At 46.0% G+C, this 24,388-nt stretch overlaps 1 protein-coding gene across 1 annotated transcript in view; it reads left to right on the top strand.

Moving 5' to 3' along the window:
* The window catches only part of EPHA6 (EPH receptor A6), a 710,763-nt gene that overhangs the window by 158,774 nt on the left and 527,601 nt on the right, over positions 1 to 24,388 (top strand). The window lies entirely within an intron of this gene.

Here is a 24,388-nt window from a genome sequence, read left to right on the forward strand (position 1 = left end):
TTCGCCGTCTTACTCTACGTAAATATTTATGTAGACTAAGATGGCCCAAAATAAGGAACGCAAATGGCGGCTGCCATAGCCGCCACCATTTGCGTACGCGCATTTTGTTTTGTTGTTTTTCTTAAAGTCAGACGTGATAGGCTACATAAAGATTTACTTAGCCTATCATGGCTGACTACAGGGACGCAAACGGCGGTGGCTACGGCCGCCACCATTTGCGTCCCTGCTAGCCAGCAGCCGGTTGTCCGGCTGCTGGCAGAGCCGGCCGGCGGCTCTGCGGAATCCCCGCGGAGCAGAGCCGGCCGGCCAGGATTCCGGGGGGAGGGACGGAGCGCCTCCCCCCCCCAGCAGAACCTGGTGGAGCCAGGTAAGGGCAATTTCTTACACCCCTACTTCAATCTTTCCCAGCATCAGGGTCTTTTCCAGGGAGTTTTCTCTTCGCATTAGGTGGCCAAAATATTTGAGCTTCAGTTTCAGTATCTGTACTTCCAATGAGCAGTCAGAGTTGATTTCCTTTAGGATGGACTGATTTGACCTCCTTGCAGTCCAGGAGACTCGTAACAGTCTTCTCCAGCACCACAGTTCAAAAGCATCAATTCTTTGGCACTCAGCCTTCCTTATAGTCCAGCTCTCACAGCCATACGTCGCTACTGGGAAAACCATAGCTTTGATTTTACGAATCTTTGTCTGCAAGGTGATGTCTCTGCTTCTTACTATGCTGTCTAGGTTTGCCATAGCTTTCCTCCCAAGGAGCAAGCATCTTTTAATTTCATGGTTACAGTCACCGTCTGCGGTGATCTTGGAGCCCAAGAAAGTAAAATCTGTCACTGCTTCCATTTCTTCCCCTTCTATATGCCAGGAAGTGATGGGGCCAGATGCCATGATCTTACTTTTTTTAATGTTGAGTTTAAACCAGCTTTTGCACTCTCCACTTTCACCCTCAACAAGAGGCTCTTTAGATCCTCTTCACTTTCTGCCATTAGGGTGGTATCATCTGCATATCTGAGATGATTCTTCCGGCAATCTTAATTCTGACCTGTGATTCATCCAACCCGGTGTTTCTCATGATGTACGCCTCATATAAGTAAAATAAGCAGGGTGACAATATGCAGACTTGTCGTACTCCTTTCCCAATTTGGAACCAATCAGTTGTTCCATGCCCGGTTCTTACTGTTGCTTCTTGTCCCTCATATGGCTCTCTCAGGACACAGGTAAGGTGGTCTGGTATGTATGTATGTATGTATGTATGTATGTATTTATTTCTATACCGCCCAATAGCCGAAGCTCTCTGGGCGGTTCACAAAAATTAAATCCAAGCAACACACAAGAAAACAATTTAAAATATACAGAACATTAAAACCACAATATAACAATACAACCACAATAAAACCTAGCAGCAGTGCAGGAGTTTAAAATACAGATTTAAAACAGCAAAGATAAAAATTTAGAAAGCTAAAATGCTAAAATGCCTGGGAAAATAAAAAGGTCTTCACCTGGCACTGAAAGGAATACAATGTAGGCACCAGGCGAACCTCACTAGGGAGCTCATTCCATAGCCGGGGTGCCACAACAGAAAAAGCCCTCCTCCTAGTAGCCACCCACCTCACTTCCTTTGGCAGGGGCTCACGGAGAAGGGCCACTGATGATGATCTTAAGGTCTGGGCAGCACATATGGGAGGGGGCGATCCTTCAGGTAACCTGGCCCCAAGCCGTTAAGGGCTTTGAATGTTAACACCAGCACTTTGAATCGGGCCCGGAAATGGACTGGCAGCCAGTGCAGCTGGAAAAGTACTGGCGTAATATGAGCTCGCAGGCCAGTCCCTGTTAACAATCTTGCTGCCCTACTTTGGACCAGCTAAAGTTTCCGGACCATTTTCAAAGGCAGCCCCTACTCCGGTAGTTCTCGGTTCACATGCTGCTGAAGCCTAGCTTGTAGAATTTTGACCATAACCTTGCTGGCATGTGAAATGAACCTAATTGTACGGTAGTTTGAACACTCTTTGGCATTGCCCTTCTTTGGAATTGGAATGTAAACTGACCTTTTCCAGTCTTGTGTTGACTGTTCCAAATTTGTTGGCATATTGAGTGCAGCACTTTAACAGCATCCTCTTTTAGGATTTTAAATAGCTCAGCTGGAATACTGTCATCTCTGCTAGCTTTGTTGTTAGTAATGCTTCCTAAGGCCCACTTGACTTCACTCTCGAGGATGTCCGGCTCAAGTTCAGTGTCCGCACTATCATGGCTATCAGGGACATTCAGATCTTTCCTGTATAGTTCTTCTGTGTATTCTTTCCACCTTTTCTTAATCTCATCTGCTTCTGTTAGGTCCCTGCCTTCTTTGTCCTTTATCATGCCCATCTTTGCACAAAATGTTCCCTTGACATCTCCGATTTTCTTGAAAAGATCTCTCGTCTTTCCCATTCTATTGTTTTCCTCGATTTCTTTGTATTGTTCATTTAGGAAGGCCTTCTTGTCTCTCCTTGCTATTCTCTGGAACTCTGCATTCAGTTGGATATATCTTCCCCTTTCTCCCTTGCTTTTCACTTCCCTTGTTTCCTCAGCTACTTGTAAAGCCTCATCGGACAGCCACTTTGCTTTCTTGCAATTCTTTTTCTTTGGGATGGATTTCGTTGCTACCTCCTGAACAATCTTACAGACCTCCGTCCATAGTTCCTCAGGCACTCTGTCTATCAGGTCTAATCCCTGAAATATTCCTCACCTCCACTGTATATTCATAAGGGATATGATTTAGGTCATACCTGAATACTTTAGTGGTTTTCCCTACGTTCTTCAATTTAAGCCAAAATTTTGGAAGAAGCAGCTCATGATCTGAGCCACAGTCAGCTCCAGGTCTTGTTTTTACTGACTGTATGGAGCTTCTCCATCTTTGGCTGCAAAGGACATAATCAATCTGATTTCGATATTGACCATCTGGTGATGTCCATGTGTAGAGTCGCCTCTTGTACTGTTGGAAAAGAGTGTTTGCTATGATCAGCATGTTCTCTTGGCAAAACTCTATTAGCCTTTGTCCTGCTTCATTTTGTACACCAAGGCCATGCTTGCCTGTTATCCCGGTGATTTCTTGACTTCCTACTTTAGCATTCCAATCCCCTATGATGAAGAGGACATCTTTTTTTGGTGTTAGTTCTAGAAGGTGTTGTGGGTCTTCACAGGGATGTACGAAAGTCACTTGCCTTTTCGAAGGGTGACATTCATGGTGGGGGGGCACTCCGTCCCTCCCCCCGAAATTCTCTCCGGCAGGCTCCGCTCCACGGAGATTCCGCAGAGCCGTCGGCCGGGGCCGCCCGCAGCCAGACATCCGGCCACTGGGCAGCCTGCAGAGACGCATCCCTGTATTTTGCTGAGATAGGCTACATAAATATTTACGTAGCCTATCACGGGGGGGGGGACAGTGGACGCAAATGGCGGCTATGGTGGTTCCCTTTTTTGCGTTCCCTTTTTTGCATTCTTTTTTTTTTTTGGCTGTAATAGCCTGCGTAAATATTTTCATAGGCTAAAATGGCAAAAAAAAGGGGGGGGGAATGCAAATGGCTGCCACCATAGCCACCGCCATTTGCATCCGCTGTTGTTGGGTTTTTTTGCCATGATAGGCTATGTAAATATGTAGCCTATCATGGCCTCCGCAGGGACGCAAATGCGTTAGCCGTGATAGGCTACGTAATTATTTACATAGCCTATCATGGCTATAATGAAGAAGCAAATGGTGGCCGCAGATGCGGCTGCCTTTCACAATTCAGTGCGGCCGGCAGCAGGTAAGTGCTCTGTTTCACGCACCTTTCATGGGGGGGGGCGGGGGACTTCGTTCTGCCACAGATTTCAGAGGGCCAAATGCACTGGCATTTGTCCTCCACAGAGATCCATGGCGGAATTCTCTGACATCCCTAGGTCTTTGTAGAACTGATCAACCTCAGCTTCTTCGGCCTCAGTTGTTGGGGCATAGACTTGAATTACTGTGATGTTGAATGGTTTGCCTTGGATTTGTACTAAGATCATTCTATCATTTTTTCGATTGTACCCCAGTACTGCTTTTCCCACCCTTTTGTTGACTACGAGTGCTACTCCATTTCTTCTAAGGGATTCTTGCCCACAATAGTAGATATAATGGTCACCTGAATTAAATTCACCCATGCCTGTCCATATTAGTTCGCTGATTCCCAAGATGTCGATGTTCAATCTTGCCATCTCATGTTTGACCACCTCCAGCTTACCTTGATTCATTGATCTGACATTCCAGGTTCCTAAACAATATTGTTCTTTACAGCATCGGACTTTCTTTTCACCTTCAGACACATCCACAGCTGAGTGTCCTTTCGGCTTTGGCCCAGCCGCTTCACTCTTTCTAGCACTACTTTGACATTCCCTCTGCTCTTCTTCCCCAGTAGTATATCGGACACCTTCCGACCTGAGGGGCTCATCTTCTGGCGTCATATCTTTTTGCCTTGTAATATGTTCCATGGGGTTTTCTTGACAGGAATACTGGAGTGGGTTGCCATTTCCTTCTCCAGTGGTCCACATTTTGTCAGAACTCTTCACCATGACCTGTCCGTCTTGGCTGGCCCTGCACGGCATAGCTTATGGCTTCACTGAGTTACGCAAGCCCCTTCGCCACAACAAAGCAGTGATCCATGAAGGGGTACTTCCCTTAAACCCTGCCTCTTATATCACCTGGCCTGATTAAGAGTTTTGGAGAATTCAAAAGCTTGCCAGTCTTTTGTGGCATTTTGCTACATCCTAATAAAGGAATTGTGTGACTGGATTTTTGATGTTTTCCCTGAATTTTTGATGTTTTACTAATGGACCAGCATGGCTGTTTTTGTTTTTTAATAACAAAATGATATTAACATGATGTTTAAAAAGCCAGGAAGAATAAAAAGTCTTAGCCTGGTGCCAAAAAGACATAAGAGTGGATGCCACGTGACTTTCTTTTGGGAGAGCATTTCATAGATGCAGTTATACTTTTTTTCTTAAAACTTAATAGATTGTATAAGCCCTTTCTCTGCCTTATGTCCCTCCACTTTTATGTCCCTTATGTCCTTATGTTATTGGATTTACATGAGAGTTAGTGTAGTGTAGTGGCTAAAAGAGAGAGCTACAAATTAGGAATTCCTGGTTTGAATGTTATGTTTGCCATGAACTCCTTAAGCAAGCCCTTCTCTCTCAGCCTCAACCACCTTCCCCCATCTGCAGTATGGGGATAATAATTCTGACTTACCTTACAGGGTTGTTGTAAGGATTACAACTAAATGATACATGTGAAGTGCTTTGAGCACTTGAAGGCACTATGCAAGTCTTAAGTATAACTATTAAATAAACATTTAATTATTTCCTAGTTGGCACAATTTGTATTAATATTCTTTATCATAATTAGTCCATTTTTTTCCTCTTCTCTTCAGTTCTGACTAGTAGTAAATGTTAAATAAGAATGTAATGCTGAGTATTTTGTGCTATTGTCACTGCCCATGTAATTAGCTGAAAGGTAAATGAATGGTAGAAATGAATGTAGGCATGTTTGTCTGACTGCACAGTAGCAGGCTGCGGGTTGGATGGGATTGGGGTCAGTTGGAATTGTGAGTTAAGACTTCATAGTGGGAGGGAGGCATGGTTTTAGTGTTCATATAGAACTGTGAAGATGCTAAATATGTCATTCAAGGCATAAGTGATGGAAATTTGATATGTCATTGTGCATGCATGTGACCTTATCCAAGCTACACTTTCCTCATCCTCAGAGCCAAAACGCATAGGCTAAAATCCTACACACACAATTAGGTTGCTTAGGTCAATAAGACATAGTTTAAATGATACTACAATTGGCTCATTCGCATGAATAACTCTCTCCACTTGCAAAAGTGTTATGACAACACATGCACATTTGAAAAATGCATAAAGAACAATGTGTACCTTTCCAAAATGCACACAGACATTCTTTAGCCAATGGGTGCATGTGTCAAAAATGTGTTCACTTAAAAATACCACATTAATGGATACATTATGAAAAATATGTATGATTTTCCATACAGATTTTTTGTTTTTTAAGCACATGCTTGTGCACAAGCAGGATGGAATGAGCTGAGCTTGACCTCAAAAACTCATAATCTCAGCAAGACCAGGATGGGCAAATCCACCCAAAAATATTTAGAACTATGCCCTAAAATCCCAAAACCATTCTTACAGCTGAGGCCTGGTCTTCCTTATTTATACCCAAATATTGGATGCTAGCCCAGATCACTTGGGGCATCTGCATCTCTTGACCTAAGACTGAAAACTGCACGTATCTAAAACCTAAAAAAAAAAAAAAAAGCTCGAGAAAACAGAAAGAGATTAATATTGGCCACATATGTTCTCTATTCATGAATTCATACAATAACAAAGGTAAATATTACTGCAATCCCTGGGTCACAGGTAACACTGGAATACAATGACTTTAATAACCCTGTCATGGGGAGTAAGAGTTGAAGGTTTTAAGGCTATGGTGTTCTGTAGGTTTTAAATCTAGTGTCCTCTCTGGCTTATTATACAAAATTGAGCATCTCATTACTGCTCAATTTCAATCTGAGTCACAGATCTTTAACAAGAAGAGGTAAGAATTACATTATAGATGATTTTATCATGCAGACAAACTATTCACAGAGATTAAAAAAGAAATACTAGCAATTCAAAAAGTGCCCTGAGTGTGGAAATGCCTCTTCAAGCACATTTGACTGTATGGCTATAAAATGTCATTGCTAAAGAATGTCACTAACATTCACATAAACTTTTATTTTAAATCTTCAAAATTGGAAAGTGCAAAGTACCGGAAAAGGCTTCAGTTTTATGCAGTTCATCTGTATAAAGGCAGTGAGCCAAATGAATTGTTGTGGTAAATACACTCTTTTCATACTGATTTTAATAAAGATTATGCAGATAGAAATTATTCTAGGACATAAATAATTCGGATTATATTAGGACTAAACAAAATGACTGGGAATAGGGATGTACGAAAGGTATTAATCAGGTATTAAAGGTATTAATCAGAAGATTATGCTGATGCTGGGGGGGAGGTGTTCCGTCCCTCCCCCCGGAATCCTGGCCGGGGGGGGAGGCTCTCCGTTCCTCCCCCCCGGAATCCTGGCCGGCTGGCTCTGCTCCGCAGGGATTCTGCGGAACCACCGGCCGGCTCCGCCAGCAGCCGGACATCTGGCCGCTGGCTAGCAGGGATGCAAATGGCGGCGGCCATAACCGCCGCCGTTTGCGTCCCTGCAGTCAGCCGTGATAGGCTACATAAATGTTTACATAGCCTATCACGGCTGATTTAAAACAAAAACAAAAAACACACGTACGCAAATGGCGGCGCCCATGAGTTGCAACTGGTAACCAGTGCAACTCCTTCAGCACTGGAGTGATGTGATCTCGCCAGCGGCTGCCTTTAATCAGGCGAGCCGCTGTGTTCTGTACCAGCTGCAGCTTCCGAACCATCTTCAAGGGTAACCCCATGTAGAGCGCATTACAGTAGTCTAAATGAGAGGAGACCAGGGCATGTACAGTACCACCGATGGAAGCAGATGGTCGGGAAGGAAGGGGCACAGCCGCCGTATCAGATGGAGTTGATACAGCACTGTCCGGCTCACAGCTGACACCTGAGCCTCCATGGACAGCTGGGTCCAAAATAGCCCCCAGGCTGCGGACCTGTTCTTTCAAGGGTAGCCGTACCGCATTCAATACCAGGTCAACATCCCCCAGCCTCCTCTTGTCTCCCACCAAAAGTACCTCGGTATTGTCAGGGTTCAGCTTCAGCTTATTCCTCCCCATCCAGCCACTCACCATCTCCAGATATTTGGACAGGGATTCTACGGCCAGCCTTGGTGAAGATTTGAACGAGAGGTAGAGCTGCGTGTCATCCGCATATTGATGACACCGCACCCCAAACCTCCTGATGATAGCCCCCAGCAGCTTCACATAGATATTAAATAGCATCGGGGAGAGGATGGAACCCTGTGGCACCCCACAAGTGAGTGGCCATGAGTCCGAAACCTCCTCTCCCAGTGCTACCCTCTGGTACCTGCCGTAGAGGAAGGACTGGAACCACCGTAATACAGTGTCTCCAATGCCCAACCCCTCCAGGCAGTCCAGGAGGATACCGTGATCAACAGTATAAAAAAAAAGCCGCTGAGAGGTTGAGGAGAACAAGGAAGGAGCATTCACCCCTATCCAGAGCCCTCCTCATATCATCTACCAAGGGGACCAAGGCCGTTTCGGTCCGACGATGTCCAACTGGTCTGTAATTCCGGAGATTTTTCTTTTTGCCTTTTTTGAAGATAGGGACAACATTTGCCCTCCTCCAGTCCTCTGGTACTTTAACAGTTATCCAGGATTTCTCAAAGGGAATATATAAAGGTTCTGAGACTCCATCTGCTAGCTCCTTCAACACCCTAGGATGCAATTCTGGACCTTGGGATTTGAACGATCTCTGTCAACTTCAAGCTGCACTCCTACCAGCATGTGTGCCACATATGTCAGATGGGACACAGATCCTCTTTTGGGAGAAGAATCAATGTGTATGATTGGCTTTGAAGATTTGGGTACTTCAGGAAAGTCAACATGCACTATAAAATCAGCTCTACTAGTACTCGTCTGTGTTTTTCCATTCCTTTCCTCCCAGATACAATCTTGCTGTCATTTATGTACTTGTGTAAATTCTCTAAGTTCTGTAAAACTTAAAAATGGATATTTGGGTGCAAAATGTCTACCCTTGATATTGTTGTGGTCACAAAATGACTTCTATACATAGCCATCCTTGAACTGTGGACGCAACTCTTCATCATAGATAACCACTGGCTCATCCATGCTATTTAAGCAATTAAATCACACCAGTTATTTTTTCTCAGGGGGTTGTGTTTACGTGTTTAAAGTTGCCCAAAATATATGAAACGCCACTCATGCAAACAGCTTACCATGTGGAGCTTTAACTATGTAGTTATCTTTGAACAAGTCATCCACAGAGGTGGCAACATATATGAATCAGCACATTAAAATGGGAAGTGGAATAGAGTGGAAAGTGTTTAATTTACTCCTACACCTTCCTTAACAGTCTATGTCCTGCATCTACAATATCCTTTACAAATGCCAGTTCTTTTTTAATCTTTTTAATCTTTAAAGAAAACAAGTTCCACAACCTCTTAAAGTAACTCGTTCCATTGCTGAATCAGTCTTAAGATTCGAAGGATCTTTATGTATTCTTACTGAAACCCAGGGACCTGCGCTAATATAAACATAGAGGAGGTGTTAATAAATGGAGCATTTCTTTCAAAGTGTTCCACCTTGTTGTGAATCTCTCTCTCTCTACCAACACACGTAAATTCATAAAAATTTCATGCTGTTTAAGTTAAGGACAAAAAAATAGTGCTGACTTCAGCTAAATTTATATACAAGGTTTCCCATGCAGGCCAATAAATGTCAGTTCTGATGTTTCAGCAGAAGCTTCATATCATGTTTAAATAATAGTTCTGACCCTGCCTTTGGGATGCTGCCCCATGCAAAGGAGTGAAAAAATACACTCAAATTAAAATGGCAAGCATTTGCTTCATCAGAATTCTACATGTGTCAGTAATATCACATAGCATTTCTTATCTTCCAGTCTGAAAGAATGGAAGGTTCAATGCCGAGACTCATATTTGTTTATGCAGAAGTTTCAATATGAGGTACACAGCAGAACCATAGAAGCTCATTGAAGAGTTGCTGTGGGTTTAGAGTCCAACTGAACAATGTATTCAGCAGATGGACAAGTCTTATAATACTGTAAAATGGAAGGTGTAAAATGTAAGGTGATTGGCCTCACAAAATACAAGTATAAGAAATGTATTTTGTTCATTACAAAGGCTATAGAAATAACAAACCCTAATTTAATGTTCCAGAAGTATAACCATGTTAGTCTGTTGCAGCAAAAACAGTAACAACTCTTGTGGGATCTTTAAAAAAGTTTATTCTCATGACATAACTAGAGCCCTGTTTAGGCCCTACCCTGCAACTAGAGATGTTGCAGGAATCCAAGAGGGGGGTGGAGTCCAGTGGACTCCCCCTGGCTCGGGCTTCCAGACTCCCACCTGCAGACCGCCGCCACTTACCCACCATGTTCGGCTCCCTGGTAGAGCCAGCAGGTGTAAAAATGGTGGCTTGTTGTTTTACATAAAAGATGTTTTACATAAATAGTGGCTGTAAAGCGTCCATTTACACAAAATTATAGGCATGAATAGACCATTCACGCCTGTAGTCTTGCATAAATGGCTGCTCTATGGCTGCCATTTACGTAAAATGTCTTTTAGTCAAAACAATGAGCCACCTTTTTATGCAAATGGTGACTCACTGAGGAGTTGGGTGGCTGCATGCCACATGCTGGGCAGCCACGTACCAAGTGCCGGGTGCCCACAGATCACACGCCTGCTTGACCAAGGAGCCAAACAGGTGAGTAAGTGGCAAGCGTCCAGTGAGTGGCACGCAGGGGGCAGGCGCAGGCTGGTTCACCCATCCCTACCTGCAACATGTGTATGGCTAAAATGGGGACAGGATGTGTGTGAGCATGCACACCATACCACCAAGCATCCCCATACCCCTGGCCACTTCATAGACCGGGGCACAGAACCTCAGACTTCTAGACCAAAACTAGCTCTTTGGGGTCCCCAGAACATCATGCTACCCTCCCCCAGTCGCACCTCATACCCCTAAACTATCATTTGGTGGTTTCCTGGCTTTTGTACCGTTTTCCCCATTTTAAAAGGCTGAACTGTCTCTCCTAATGCTTGGTTACTTGCAGTAAGAGCTTTAAGCTAAAATGCTGGTATTCTTTGTGTTTGGGCTCTACCTCTTTGCCTTTGGCCACACACCTTTTTGCTTTCAGCCCTGCACACCACTGGAATGTGTCAGAATGTGCCCTGAGAGCTTCTCTGATATAGAAATCTGCCATTAGGCTGAAAGAGTTTCTGTACCCAGGTTATAGACCTTGGAGCATTAAGTGTGAAGATGTGTATAGGGGCTTGTAATGCATTTGGCTGAACAAGTTTACACAGGGTCTGTGATCAGGAACCCTGCCAGGCTCAGGAGCTGTGTATGTACATTCACTCAAACACACTTATAATTTATAAGCCCCTGCATAGATCTTCATGGTTAACAACATACAAAGATAGCCAGGGATGCAGGGGCACTTTGGAGTGGGGTGTACATGCTTGTTCACTCCCTATCCCCACTTCTGATCTATATGTGGTGTAGGCAAACAGCTGCATAGAACTTAGGTTCTGTGGAATATAAGGGGACAGAGGAAAACCTCATTCAGCCATGAAGCTCCTATCTCTCAGGGTAACTACCCCACAGGATAAAATGGGGTGGGGGTGGGGAGAGGGAATTATGTTGCCTTGAACACCTTAGATGAAAGGTAATATCTATAAACAAGCAAAGATTTGTTGTTCATAATGTGATGTTTTAACTGAAAAGCAAAACGAGCACTGAGTATGATATGATATGATATGATATGATATGATATGAGACCTTTCAGAAGTACCATGAATTTGTAACAGGTTGAAGATTACTACCCCAAGGTTTTGAACCAGTCCTTAGGATGCTAAACATTTTCCAATTCCTGTGACAGTGTTGTAATTTTAGTGGATTTCAAGTCACAAATATTGACCTAATGAGTTTCACATTGGTGTAGTATTATGTTTCAGGGCATTCTGGTAAAACTAATTATTCCTTACTGTAACCTTCCTCTCATTAATCCTAATTTTGCTTCTTCAGTTTATACCTTGGTTAGGATTAGCATTTGAAAGGCACCCTGAATTAAAAAAACTACATGTAATGGTCTTGTTTTGTTATTTCTGTCCACAAACTTACTTGTAATATCCCTCTCAAAATAAAAGCATGTATTGTATTGACTTCCAGCTAGACACCACAAATGAAATTCTACAATAAAATTACATGTAGTTCAAAATAAAGGAACTAGGAACTCAGGATCAAAAATTATGTGTTCTCATTCCAAGCGAATGGGACTTGCCAGAGGGACATGCTGCATGGTTTAATCAAGCCACACTAACAGCTAAGGGTAAAATCCTATGGGTTATGTCTTGGGTACTCATAAGTCCCCAAACTCAGAGGCTTACAAGTATCCTGTGTACAGGAGGTGCCTTGTGCCACCCTCTCTGCATTTTAGCTAGACAGGAGATTTTGCACATCTAGCGGAAGCTTCACGGGGCGGGAGGGAATAGGGATGGATGGACTCACTTCCATCCATGCCCCAAGCTGAACCCCCGCCAGCTGCCCACCCGTTTGCTATGTCGTATGAGCCAAGCCACTGGTTTGCAAAAAAAAAATGGCAGCTTGGTTTTTTTTCATAAATGTAACGTTGCATAAATGATGGCCTGTAATATTTCATCAATGCCCCCTTTATAGCCACCATTTATGAAACATTACATTTATGAAAAAACCCAAGCCACCAGTTTTTGGAAAATGGCAGCTTGGCGAATCAGTAGGGACTGCCACACTTGCCTGACTAGGTGGTCCACAGAATGGAGTCCGGGAGGCTGAGTGGTGGGGGGAGTCCACCGGACTCCACCTCCTTACCGCACTTCTGTGACATCTGCAGGAGGGAAGGAGGCTGGGATCGCGATAGCAAAAGGCATTCACCAGCCACCCCAGCCTTCTCCCCTCCCCACCCCCAGGAATTCCCCCTTTCCCCCACCTCCGCACTCCGTTTACCAAGTGCAGAGAGGCAGCCAGCACAGTTCTCTCCACGTCGGCTACAAGGGGGAGGGGGAGGGGAGTCTGATTTCCTGGCTCCAAGTTTGAAGCTCTGTCTTTGAACCCAGAGCCAAGAAACTGAAAAATCTTATGTCTCCCAGATGCTGTCTGGGGGACATAGGATTGTTCCCTCCATGTATTATTCTACAACACTGGAAAGCAAATAAAACCACAAATATACACAATTGGGTTCAGGATATATTGACCTTAGCTACCTATGAAAAGGTATATTTAACCATGTTATTGGAATAAAATACATTTTAGTTAATATGGGGAAGTTTTCTTGAACTATATACAGAATAGTGTGATCCACTGAAAAACCAGTGGAGGCTCTATTGCAGTCAAAAGAAATCAAAGAAGAGGAAAAATAGCTAGTACTGGTGTTTAGAAGCAGATGCACTGGGAAAACTAATAGATGATTTCCGTATATGGTTGTCATGAGCGCCCAATGTAGTCCAGAAGGCCGGCGAAATCCCCCACCCCCAGCCCCCATTTGCCAAACTCGAGGGCACTGATGAGCACTGATGGGCCCAGCTGACAAGTGCCCTGGAGCTCGGCAAGCGGCTGGGAACAGCTTGGACTTGGCTGCCCGGTTGGCTGTCCTTGACAGCCAACCAGGCAGGAGAAAGAGGAGATGATGCCCCATCCACTAGCTGTCCCCTGCTCACAAGCAAGAGATGGCTAGCAGCTGGGATGTGCCCCACCACCACCGCCTCCTGCTGCTGCCCGGTCGGCTGTCCTTGACAGCCGATCAGGCAGGAGGAAGAGGAGGCAGCGCCTCATTGCAGGCACCCTCCCGGACACTCCTCACACTCGCCCAGGCCCCATCCAGCGAGGACCAGCCATCTTGCTGACTTGTTTTTTTATGAAAAAGGAAGCTAAAAGAAACTGTGCATATTTAAGTGCACATTTTTAAAGCTCCTTTTTTTGTTTTTTAAAAAAAGGCATCAAAATGGCGGGCACTCCCCAGACGGGCCCAGGGGAGTGTGGATGGCTTGCAGAGCTCCTGGGGGCTCAAGCACAGGTCAGGGTGGACAAGCAGGGGCAGTGCTTCAGCGGGTGCCCAGAGAACCCGGGAGGGGGTGGGTTCGCACATCCCTACTTCCTTATCTTAATGCATGGGAAAGACAAAATAAAAATCATTTGTAGTGATATATCTGATCATTGCATGCTCTGAATTCCTTGGAAATGTTTTGCTTCAATTGGCCTAAAAAATGGAGGAAAATGTAAAATGTGTTTAGCTGAGGCCTAATTCACATTAGCTTACTGTGTAAGTAGATGCTACGCTATTTGCGTTCCCCTTATTTTCGCCGTCTTAGTCTATGTAAATGTTTATGTAGACTAAGACGTGCCAGAATAAGGAATGCAAATGCCGGCACCCATGGGCAGCGCCATTTGCGTACGTGTGTGGTTTTTTTGTTTTTTTTAATCAGCCATGATAGGTTACGTAAACATTTACGTAGCCTATCACGGCTGACTGCAGGGACGCAAACGGCAGTGGCTACGGCCGCCACCATTTGCATCCCTGCTAGCCAGCGGCTGGATGTCCGGCTGCTGGCGGAGCCGGCCGGCGGCTCCACAGAATCGCTGTGGAGGACAGCCGGACAGCCAGGATTCTGGGGGGGGGGAGGTGCGGAGCGCCTCCCCCCCTGGCAAGGATTCTGGGAGGAGGGACGGAACGCCTCCCCCCAAACCATCAGCATAATCTCCTATTTGATTTGGTGTCAGGACTTCTGGAGATGTTCTCACACTTCCCTTCCGAAGTGGGAGCAATGCATAAAAACCAGGCCTCTGCATTTAATAGGGAACTATGCACTATAATACTATGATCTGAAATAACATATACAACAATTTGTGACATCCTACTGTTGCAAATCTTGCATATCTGTATTGCGCATGAGTGTCAGGAACAGGTAAGCATCACTTTTTGGCAAGGCAGGAATACGAATAGAAACAGGTGAGGAAGCTTTGCACTTCCGTATGCTGGGGCCCGTGTTTTGTGTTATGCCATCTGTGGTACTGCAAATCTCAGTATTATTGTGGTTGAAATTAACTTCATTTCCTGTTTCCTTTGTCTTTCTGGTATGAAAACAGTGGCAGGATATTGATATACATTAAAAAAAATAGGTATCTATCATTTTATAGATATCTTTTGGATTTTAATTCCTGCCTTGAATACAATAGAAATACCACCCCCACAATAGCCATCATTTAAATGCAGAATTCTTACTTTCCTCCTAAAGAAAGGAGATTTACACTATTAACTAAATGGCTAGGAGCACGATTCAGAGTAGGGATGTCAGAGAATTCCGCCATGGACTCCAGTTCTAAAGAATCCGGCCCCCCAGAATCCGTGGCAGAACGACCTCCCCGCCACCCCGCAGAATCCCCCTGGGACGGAGCTTACCTGGGGGGATGCGGCAGCTGTGGCAGCTCTGGCAGCGGCAGCTCTGGCTGGTCTCCCAGCTGGCCACTGCCAGGCTGCTGCGGCTGCAAATGGCGGCTGTCATAGTGGCCGCCATTTGCATGCTAGCAGGCAGCCGTGATTGGCTACGTAAATACTTACGTAGCCTATCACGGGCTACCGTAGAGACACAAATGGCATCCCCTACGCAGGATGCCATTTGCGTCTGCACCAGCCCGGCAGCAGCTGGAGGCCCTGCTATGGATCAGCCCGGCCGGCAGCTCCGCAGCATGGCCGTGGAGCTGACCTGGCCAGGCAGGATTCCAGTGGGGAGGACCAGATCACCTCCCCTCTGGCAAGGATTCCAGGGGGAGGAACAGATCACCTCCCCCCACCCAGCAGATGCCCCGACCGGAACCAGGTAAGGGATTCGTACATCCCTAATTCAGAGCTCTAATTTTTGAAGTTCCAATCAGGATATTGATTCAAAGTGAATATTTAAATAGTTTCATGGAAACTATCATATTAGAAGGATGATAGTTTAACCATTTTTCTTTTTTGAGGAAAAAGAAGCACCTTGTATCTTTTGGTTTTAAAAAGTAATTCACTGCAGCAAGACAATATACTGTGGTTAAACTGCTCAAATCTAAATTATTACTGTCATTGTGTTCTCCTCTACTCTTTGACAAAGTGGGGGGGAAGCCTTTTTAATCAAACGTTTTGTATTAACCACATTTCTGTCACAGATTTTCATCACAATGTGGCTACAATCCTAAGCATAATTTCTTGGTATTCTACTGAACACAGTGGGACTTAATTCCAAATAAGCTTATTTGGGAATGCAGTGGAAGTCCATCCACAACCTGATTAATACCAGAGCATTTCCATTTGTCTTTAAAATGGCCAGAATAAACAGACTGGAAATTGTAGCCTTGGGTAGTATCCAGTTGTGTCCTAAGACTAACACCAATGATGTTGTGCTAGTGTAAACAAATGCTTGCACACGTAACTACTGTTTGCTAGGGCAATGGGAAAAAAGTGGTGATTTGCCACCTAATTTCAGTGGCAACCCACCACTTTTTCCCACTCACCCAGCAAGTGCTAGTTACATTGCACAAGTGTGGGTTTGCACTAGCGAAACATCATTACTGCTATCTCTGGAACACAGTTGAATACTACCCCTTATTCTGAAGAAAAGGTTTCACAGGAATTGTTGCATAGATTCATAGGTTCATGAATTGCCATTGTGCTTTCTGTACCATTTTTAGCAGCTGATTACTTCATATCGGATACACAGGCTTTTGGTGGCTGTAATACATATAATAGGATAACTCTAGGATTCTTCCCACCTCACACATACTCAGCCTTCTATCTGTTTTTTCTGATGGATAGTGGGTTTATATGATAGAGCAAGTACACATCTATTCGCACACCAGCCATGGTGATGCACCCTGCTGTGCCAGTACCATGTCACAGGTTGTTTTGTAATGTCATCATAATACAAGGGAACACCTTTATGGTGGTTAATGAGCCCCTTTCTGAATAGCCCTCTCTCAGAATGGTCCCAGTTTACACAGAAGATTGAACTTTCAAAACAAACCAAAACCACCCTTGAATAAAACTTTTACATCTATTATAATCACAAAGAAATTCATAGGGCTTTTCTTAAAAGGAGCTAATGGCTGTTTAGTCTTCACTAGAGTCTTTTCCATGGTAACCTTCAACAGGCTTCCAATCTCTAATAGAAAATATATAAACAATTACTTAGAATCAAAGAGCTTGAAGGAATGTCAGGGGTCGTCTAGGCAACCACCAGCACTGAAACAGGATTCAGTGTAACTAAACCATCCCTGTGAGAACACTTCCAAGCCTGTCTTTAAAAATCTTTCATATTGGAGATTATATGTTGGCCACATCTGCATATACTCACTGTTTCAAAATACAGGCAAACTGCTAACTTGATCCTTGCCCATCTTGGCTAGGGCTGTACGAATTACTCACCTGTTCTGATGGGGCCATCTGCTGGGGGAGGAAGGCGATCCGTCCCTCCCCCCCGGAATCCTCCCCAGCCAGCTCCGCTCTGCAGCGAGCCCACAGACCCGCCGGCCGGGCCCGCCTGCAGCCGGACTTCTGTCCGCTGCCGGGCTGCAGCCGCAAATGGTGGCCAGCCGTAGCAGCCTCCATTTGCATCCCTGCATTAGCCATGATAGGCTACGTATATATTTACGTAGCCTATCACAGCAAAGAGCAGGGATACAAATGGCGCCCACTATGCCATTTGCATCCCTGCTGTTTTCGTGATAGGCTACGTAAATATATACATAGCCTATCATGGCTAACGCAGGGATGCAAATGGCGTAGCGGCCGCTATTTGCGTCCCTGCTCTTTGCCGTGATAGGCTACATAAATACTTACATAGCCTATCATGGCTAAAGTAGGGAAGCAAATGGCTGCCGCAGACTGGTGCAGCCATTCGCGGCCGCAGACCAGACCAGCAGACAGAGCAGATGGCCGACAAAAGGTAGGGTCTGTCCCGGAGAAATTTCTCGGGGTGCAGGGGGGATTGCTTCATTCTGCCACAGACTCCGTGGGGCCAGATTCTAAAGAATCCAGCCTCATTGGAGTCCATGGCAGAATTAGGGATAGGGGAGAATTTCTCCCCGAAACTTCAGGGGGCCGAGTGCCAACGCATTCGGTCCTCCGAAGGTTCGGGGAGAAATTCTCCCCCCCTGCCCCCCCGCCCCCCCCGGGATGGGACTTACCTTTTACGAATGTCGCTCCCGGCGGCGGGTCCCAGCGGCGGTTCAGCAGGTCTTCGTCAGGGGTGGGGGCGGCAGCCGGTCTTTCGACCGGCTGCCACCGCTGCCATTACAAGAAAAGTAAAAAAAAAAAATGCCCCTGTGATAGGCTACGTAACGATTAACATAGCCTATCATGGCTAGATTTGCAAAGTCAGCCGTGATAGGCTACGTTAATCGTCACATAGCCTATTATGGGGCTTTCTTTTTTCTTTTTTACTTTTCTTTTGAAGTTTGTGGCCAGGGAGACGGGGCGCTTCTCCCCGGCCTGAATTTCGGCTGGGAGAGGCGGGAAGCCTCCCCCCCGGCCTGAATTTTGGCCGGGCGAGGCAGGAAGACACCCCCCCTTGCATGAACTTCGGGGGGAGAAGCAAAGCGCCTCCCCCCCACCGCGAAAAAAGCTGCAGGACAAGGTAAGTCCCTTTCGTACATCCCTAGGCAGCATTCTCTAACATCCCTAATCTTGGCTCATTATGAGCTGCAGGGAGAGACTTAGGGAGGGGATCAAGGTGGTGGTGAATGCCTCCCTCAAGGATGGAGTGATGCCATCAGCCCTCAAGGAGGTGGTCAGAAGACCACTGTTAAAGAAGCCCTCCTTGGATCCCCAAGACTTGAACAACTTCCATCCAGTCTCAAATCTGCCATTTTGGGGCAAGGTGACTGAGCGGGTGGTAGCATTGCAGTTGCAGGCACACATGGAAGAAGCCAGTTATCTGGATCCATTTCAATCAGGCTTCAGGCCTAAGCATGGGACAGAAACGGTCTTGGTCGCCTTGGTGGCTGATATGAGGAGGGTTCTGGATAGGGGCAAATGCTCCTTCCTTGTTCTCTTCAATCTCTCAGCGGCTTTTGATACCATCAACCACATTATCCTCCTGGACCTCCTGGAGGTGTTGGGCATAGGGGACACCATGTTACGGTGGTTCCATTCCTTCCTCTCTGGCAGGTATCAGAGCGTAGCTCTGGGGGAAGTGACTTCAGACCCTTTCCTTTTCATTTGAGGGGTGGCACAGGGTTCTATTCTCTCCGCAATGTTATTTAACATCTATGTGAAGCCACTGGGGGCCATCATCAGGAGGTTTGGGGTGCAGTGTCACCAATATGCAGCTGACCATGCAACTCTACCTCTCATTTAAATCCTCACCAAGGTTGGCTGTAGAAACCCTGTCCAAGTGTCTGGAGTCAGTGAGCGGATGGATGGGAAGGAATAAGCTGAAACTGAACCTCAACAAAACTGAAATACTTTTGGTGGGAGACAAGGGGAGGTTGGGGGAGGTTGACCTGGCGTTGAATGGAGTGCAGCTACCCCTGAAGGACCAGGTCTGCAGCCTGGGGGTCATTTTAGACTCCCAGCTGTCCATGGAGGCTCAGGTGTCAGCCGTGAGCCATGTGGCGCTGTACCAACTCCAGCTGATATGGCGGCAGCACCCCTACCTCCCTAACCATCTGCTTCCATCAGTAGGAGTGCACGAAAGCCATTTACCTGGTCTCGCAGCTTTTCACGGTGGGGGGGAGGCGCTTCGCTGCTCTCCCCCCGAAGTTCAGGCCGGGGGGGGAGGCTTCCCGCCTCACCTGGCCGAAATTCAGGCCGGGGAGGAGGCGCCTCGCCTCGCCCGGCCACGAAAGAAAAAGTTAAAAAAAAAACGCCCCCGTGATAGGCTACGTGACGATTAACGTAGCCTATCACGGCTAGATCTGCAACGTCAGCCGTGATAGGCTACGTAAATTGTCACGTAGCCTATCACGGGTGACTTTGAAAAAAAAAAGCGCGTACGCAAATGGTGGCCCCCATAGGGAGCCGCCATTCACGTTCCTTATTTGGTTGCTGTAGTCTACGTAATCTTTACGTAGACTACAGCGACCAAATAAGGAACGCGAATGGCGGCTCCCTATGGGGGCCGCCATTAGCCGTACGCGCTTTTTTTTTTCGAAGTCACCCGTGATAGGCTACGTGACAATTTACGTAGCCTATCACGGCTGACTTTGCAAATCTAGCCATGATAGGCTACATTAATCGTCACGTACCCTATCACGGGGGCGTTTTGTTTTTTTTTTACTTTTATTGGAATGGCGGCGGCGGCAGCCGGTTAAAAGATCAGCTGCCGCCCCCGCCCCTGACGAAGACCCGATGAACCGCCGCCGGGACCCGCCGCCGGGAGGGACATTCGGGAAAGGTAAGTCCCGTCCTGGGGGGGGGAGGGGGGGAAGAATTTCTCCCCGAAACTTCTTTGGGGGGCCGAACGCATTGGCGCTCGGCCCCCCGAAGTTTCGGGGAGAAATTCTCCGCCAACCCTACCCATCAGTAGTTCATGCCATGGTTTCCTCTCACCTACACTATTGTAATGCACTCTATGTGGGCTTATTCTTGAAGACAGTTTGGAAGTTGCAGCTGGTGCAGAACACAGTGGCCTGCCTGATTAAAGGCAGCCATCAGCGAGACCACATCACCCCAGTGCTGAAGGAGTTGCACTGGTTACCAGTTGTTTTCCGGACCCAGTTCAAGGTTTTGCTATTGACCTTTAAAACCCTATATGGTTCCAGCCCAGTCTATCTTAAGGAGCACCTCCAGTAACACCAGGGATGCTGCTCAATGAGATCAGCCTTGGAAGGCCTTCTGTCTAGGGATGTACAAAATACTCACCTGCCTCCACGCCAGGGCATCTGCGGTGAGAGGGAGGTGCTCCGTCCCTCCCCCTGGAATCCTCCCCAGATGGCTCCGCGGAGCCACCGGGCTGCTGCGGCTGCAAATGGCCGCCGTCATAGCGGCCGCCATTTGCGTCCTTGCAAGCAGCCATGATAGGCTACGTAAGTATTTATGTAGCCTATCACAGCATAGAGAAGGGACGCAAATGGTGGCCACTACGCCATTTGCGCCCCTGTTCTTTGCCGTGATAGGCTATGTAAGTATTTACAAAGCCTATCACAGTAAAGGCAGCAACGCAAATGGCGTAGCGGCCGCCATTTGCTTGGCTGCCTTTACCATGATAGGCTATGTAAATACTTACATAACCTATCTTGGCAAAGAGCAAGAGGGCAAATGGCATAGCGGCTGCCATTTGTGTCCCTGCTCTTTGCCGTGATAGGCTACATAAATGCTTACATAGCCTATCACAGCTGCAAGAATGCAAATGGCGGCTGCAGCAGCCCAGCCGTAGCCGGCTGGGAGACCAGCCGGAGCTGCCGCCGCTACATCTGCCCCAGGTAAGTTCCGTCCCAGGGGGATTCCACGGGGGGCGGGAGGCCATTCTGCCATGGATTCCAGAAGGGCAGATTCTAAAGAATCCGGCCTCACTGGAATCTGTGGCGGAATTCTCTGACATCCCTACTTCTGTCTGTCCCTTCAGCCAGGACAGCTAGGCTGGTGAAGATTAGGGAGAGGGCCTTTTCTGTGGTGGCCCCCACTCTTCAGAATCCCCTCCCTAGTGACTTCCGCCATGCCCCCTCTTTAATGAGCTTCTGGCAGGCTTTGAAAATCTTGCTGTTCAGGTGGGCAATTGTGGTGGGTTAGGGTTTTTTAGAGCAATGTTGTTTTGTTGAGTTGATTATGTAAATTTGTTGTATTTTATGCTGTTATTTGTATTGTATGCTGCCTAGAGAGTCTGGGTAGCCGGCCAGACAGGCAGCAAATAAATCAAATAAATAAAGTGTAAATTCTAAGCTGCTTTATCTCAGTGCTTATAGAAGCAAAACTTGTGTGGGGGTACTTTTGCCTTCAAGCTATGTGTAGACATAGGGTTGGATTCAGACTTAGGGATGGATGGACTCACCCCAGTCTGCCTTGTGCACTGCTTGCCAGGCCCCTGCCGGCCGCCCGGCCACCCCTGTTCACTGTGCCACAAGAGCCACTGGACAGTCCGCAAGTGCCCGGCGAGTGGTGCCCAGCTGCCCATTCGCTCAGCGAGCCACCATTTTGTGTAAAAATGGTGGTTCATTCTTTTACATAAAGGGTCTTTTATGCAAATGGCAGCTGTAAAGCATCCATTTAAGCAAGATTGCAGGAGTAAATGGTCCATTTACTCCTGTAATCTTGTGTAAAAGGCTGCTTTACAGCTGCCATTTGCATAAAAGGCCCATTACATAAAAGAACAAGCCACCATTTTTACACAAAACAGCAGCTCGGAACAGCGGAGACAGCCATGCTTGCCCAACTCGGCGTTCATTGCGTCTGGCAAACATGGTGGTCTGCAGACTGGAGTCTGGGAAGCCAAGGACAGGGGGGAGTCTGCTGGACTCCACCCCCCTCTCAGACTCCTGCAACATTCCTATTCCCACTTAGCCTTACTGACCATCTCTCTGTGAACTTCGAGCTACACTCCTACCTCTTCAGCCTGTTCGTCACATATGCCACAGACAGATCCTCTTTTGGGAGAAGGCTGAACCAAACTAGGAGTTGAGCAGTTTCACGTTTTCTTTGTCACTTGTCAGCATTTTGCCATTTGAACAGCTGGTCTGCCATTACGTCTGTCCTTCTTTTGCTTGGAATATATCTAAAGAAGGTCTTTTTCTTATTCGTAGCATCCCTCACCAATCTCAGCTCATTCTGAGCTTTAGCCTTCCTGACACCATCTCTGCAATTCCAGGCTATCTGCTTGCACATTTTCTTAGTTACCTGTCCCTCCTAGGGATGTTGTGGGAGTCCAAGAAGGGGGTGGAGTCCGACAGACTCCCTCCCGCTTGGCTCCCGGATCCTGTTCGCCAAGCCACCACCATTTGCCAGACCTACTTGCCAAGCACCAACACAGTCTCCATAAGTGCCTGGCAGCCACTCGTCCCTTTAGCAAGCTGCCATCTTGCTTAAAAATGGCAGTTCAGGGTTTTCTGGTGATGTAATGTTATGTAAATGGCAGCTGTAAAGAGGCCATTTATGCAACATTACAGGTGTGAATGGTCCATTTATGCCTCAATGTTGTGTAAATGGCTGCCATTTTCATAACATTACATATCTGGAAAACCCTGTGCTGTCATTTTACACAAAATTGTGGCTCACTATGAGGATGGACGGCCCCACAGAGCTTGCAGGGCACTCCAGCAGCTTGTGTAGTGTGGCAAGCAGGGGTGAGTGGCAGCAGCAGCTCAGCAAGCACCCAGCGGAACCAGATAGAGGTGAGTCTATCTATCCCTAATCCATCCTTCCTCCTCCTATATGTGGCCTTTTTGATTTTCAGATGATCACTAACCCTTTTGTGTAACCACATTGGCTTCTTCAATAGCCTTCAGTTTTTTTCCTCATTGGGATTGTTTTTGATTGCACCTTTCATATGTCCTTTTTTAGGAATTCCAACCCCCTAAACTCCTCTTCCTGTTAGGTTTTCCTACACATTTGACTACTCTCAGCTTTAGTTTTCCTTAAAATCAAGAACTCGAGCATTACATGGTCACTTTCCTCCAATGTTCCTGCTGCTACTTTCACCCCATGAACTAACTCTTCCCTGTTGGTCAGAATTAAGTCAAAGTTGGTTGATCCCCTCGTTCCTTTATCCACCCTCTGAAGGAGAAACTTCTAAACAAGGCAAGTCAGGAAATAAATATTGGTCCTCAAAGATCAAGTATAGGAGTCAAAAGAGACTTTGTAGGGATCATAAAACAAAGTACATGTTCTCTGAACCTGCTCATAATCTTTGTCAACCAAATGATGCATTTTGGTAGCTAATATTAGGCAGACATATTATGAGAATTTCATTAAGCTTTTGTGAAATAGATTCTCTGTTTCATAGAAATATGAATAAATAGCTGCACTTCTAATGACTGTAAACTCCTACTAGCAAAAAGTATTCATTGAATATAACTTGAATAAATTTGGAATACATGAACATATAATTCAAAGAGAGACTAATTTTGAGTATGTTAGCAAAGGGGAAAGCTACATGGAACCCCTATACTAGTTACTTTTAAAGCTTTATTTTGATGTCTGTAGAGTATGCAAATTTGCATGCAAACAACTTTTATTCCATTTTCCTCAGACTGATTCCACGGCAAATATGAAAAGCTGTAAAAGTTAATAATAGATATTATGGAGTTTTATAACAGTAGAGAGAAGAAGTCTGGTAGTTTAAGTGGTATTTATGAACAGATGTTCAGCTTTGTGGTATATCAATCAATATACAGACAGAATGCCACACATCTATTGCCTGTCTCAAAGGCCACATAAAACCGTAATGCCTTTTAGATTACATGCAAAGTGTTAGTGGTTTTCTCCCTATGGTTCAACAACATGTACACATTTGAAGACTTTGTTTTCATACAAGTGGTTAGAGTAAACATAATATGTTCAAGTTTACTGCATCTGTTGTCATCGTCAGTGAATATGTATATAGTAGGTTGTCCCCATTTCCACAAGGGCTAGCATGTAGGCCACCAGCTTTTAAGTAAGAAGAACTAGAAAGGGGTGGGGCTCGGATTAATGGGCCTT

This window comes from Heloderma suspectum, chromosome 3, assembly GCF_057233095.1.
Source record: "Heloderma suspectum isolate Gila_16-S chromosome 3, 16-S_ref, whole genome shotgun sequence".
Taxonomy (NCBI): Eukaryota; Metazoa; Chordata; class Lepidosauria; order Squamata; family Helodermatidae; genus Heloderma; species Heloderma suspectum.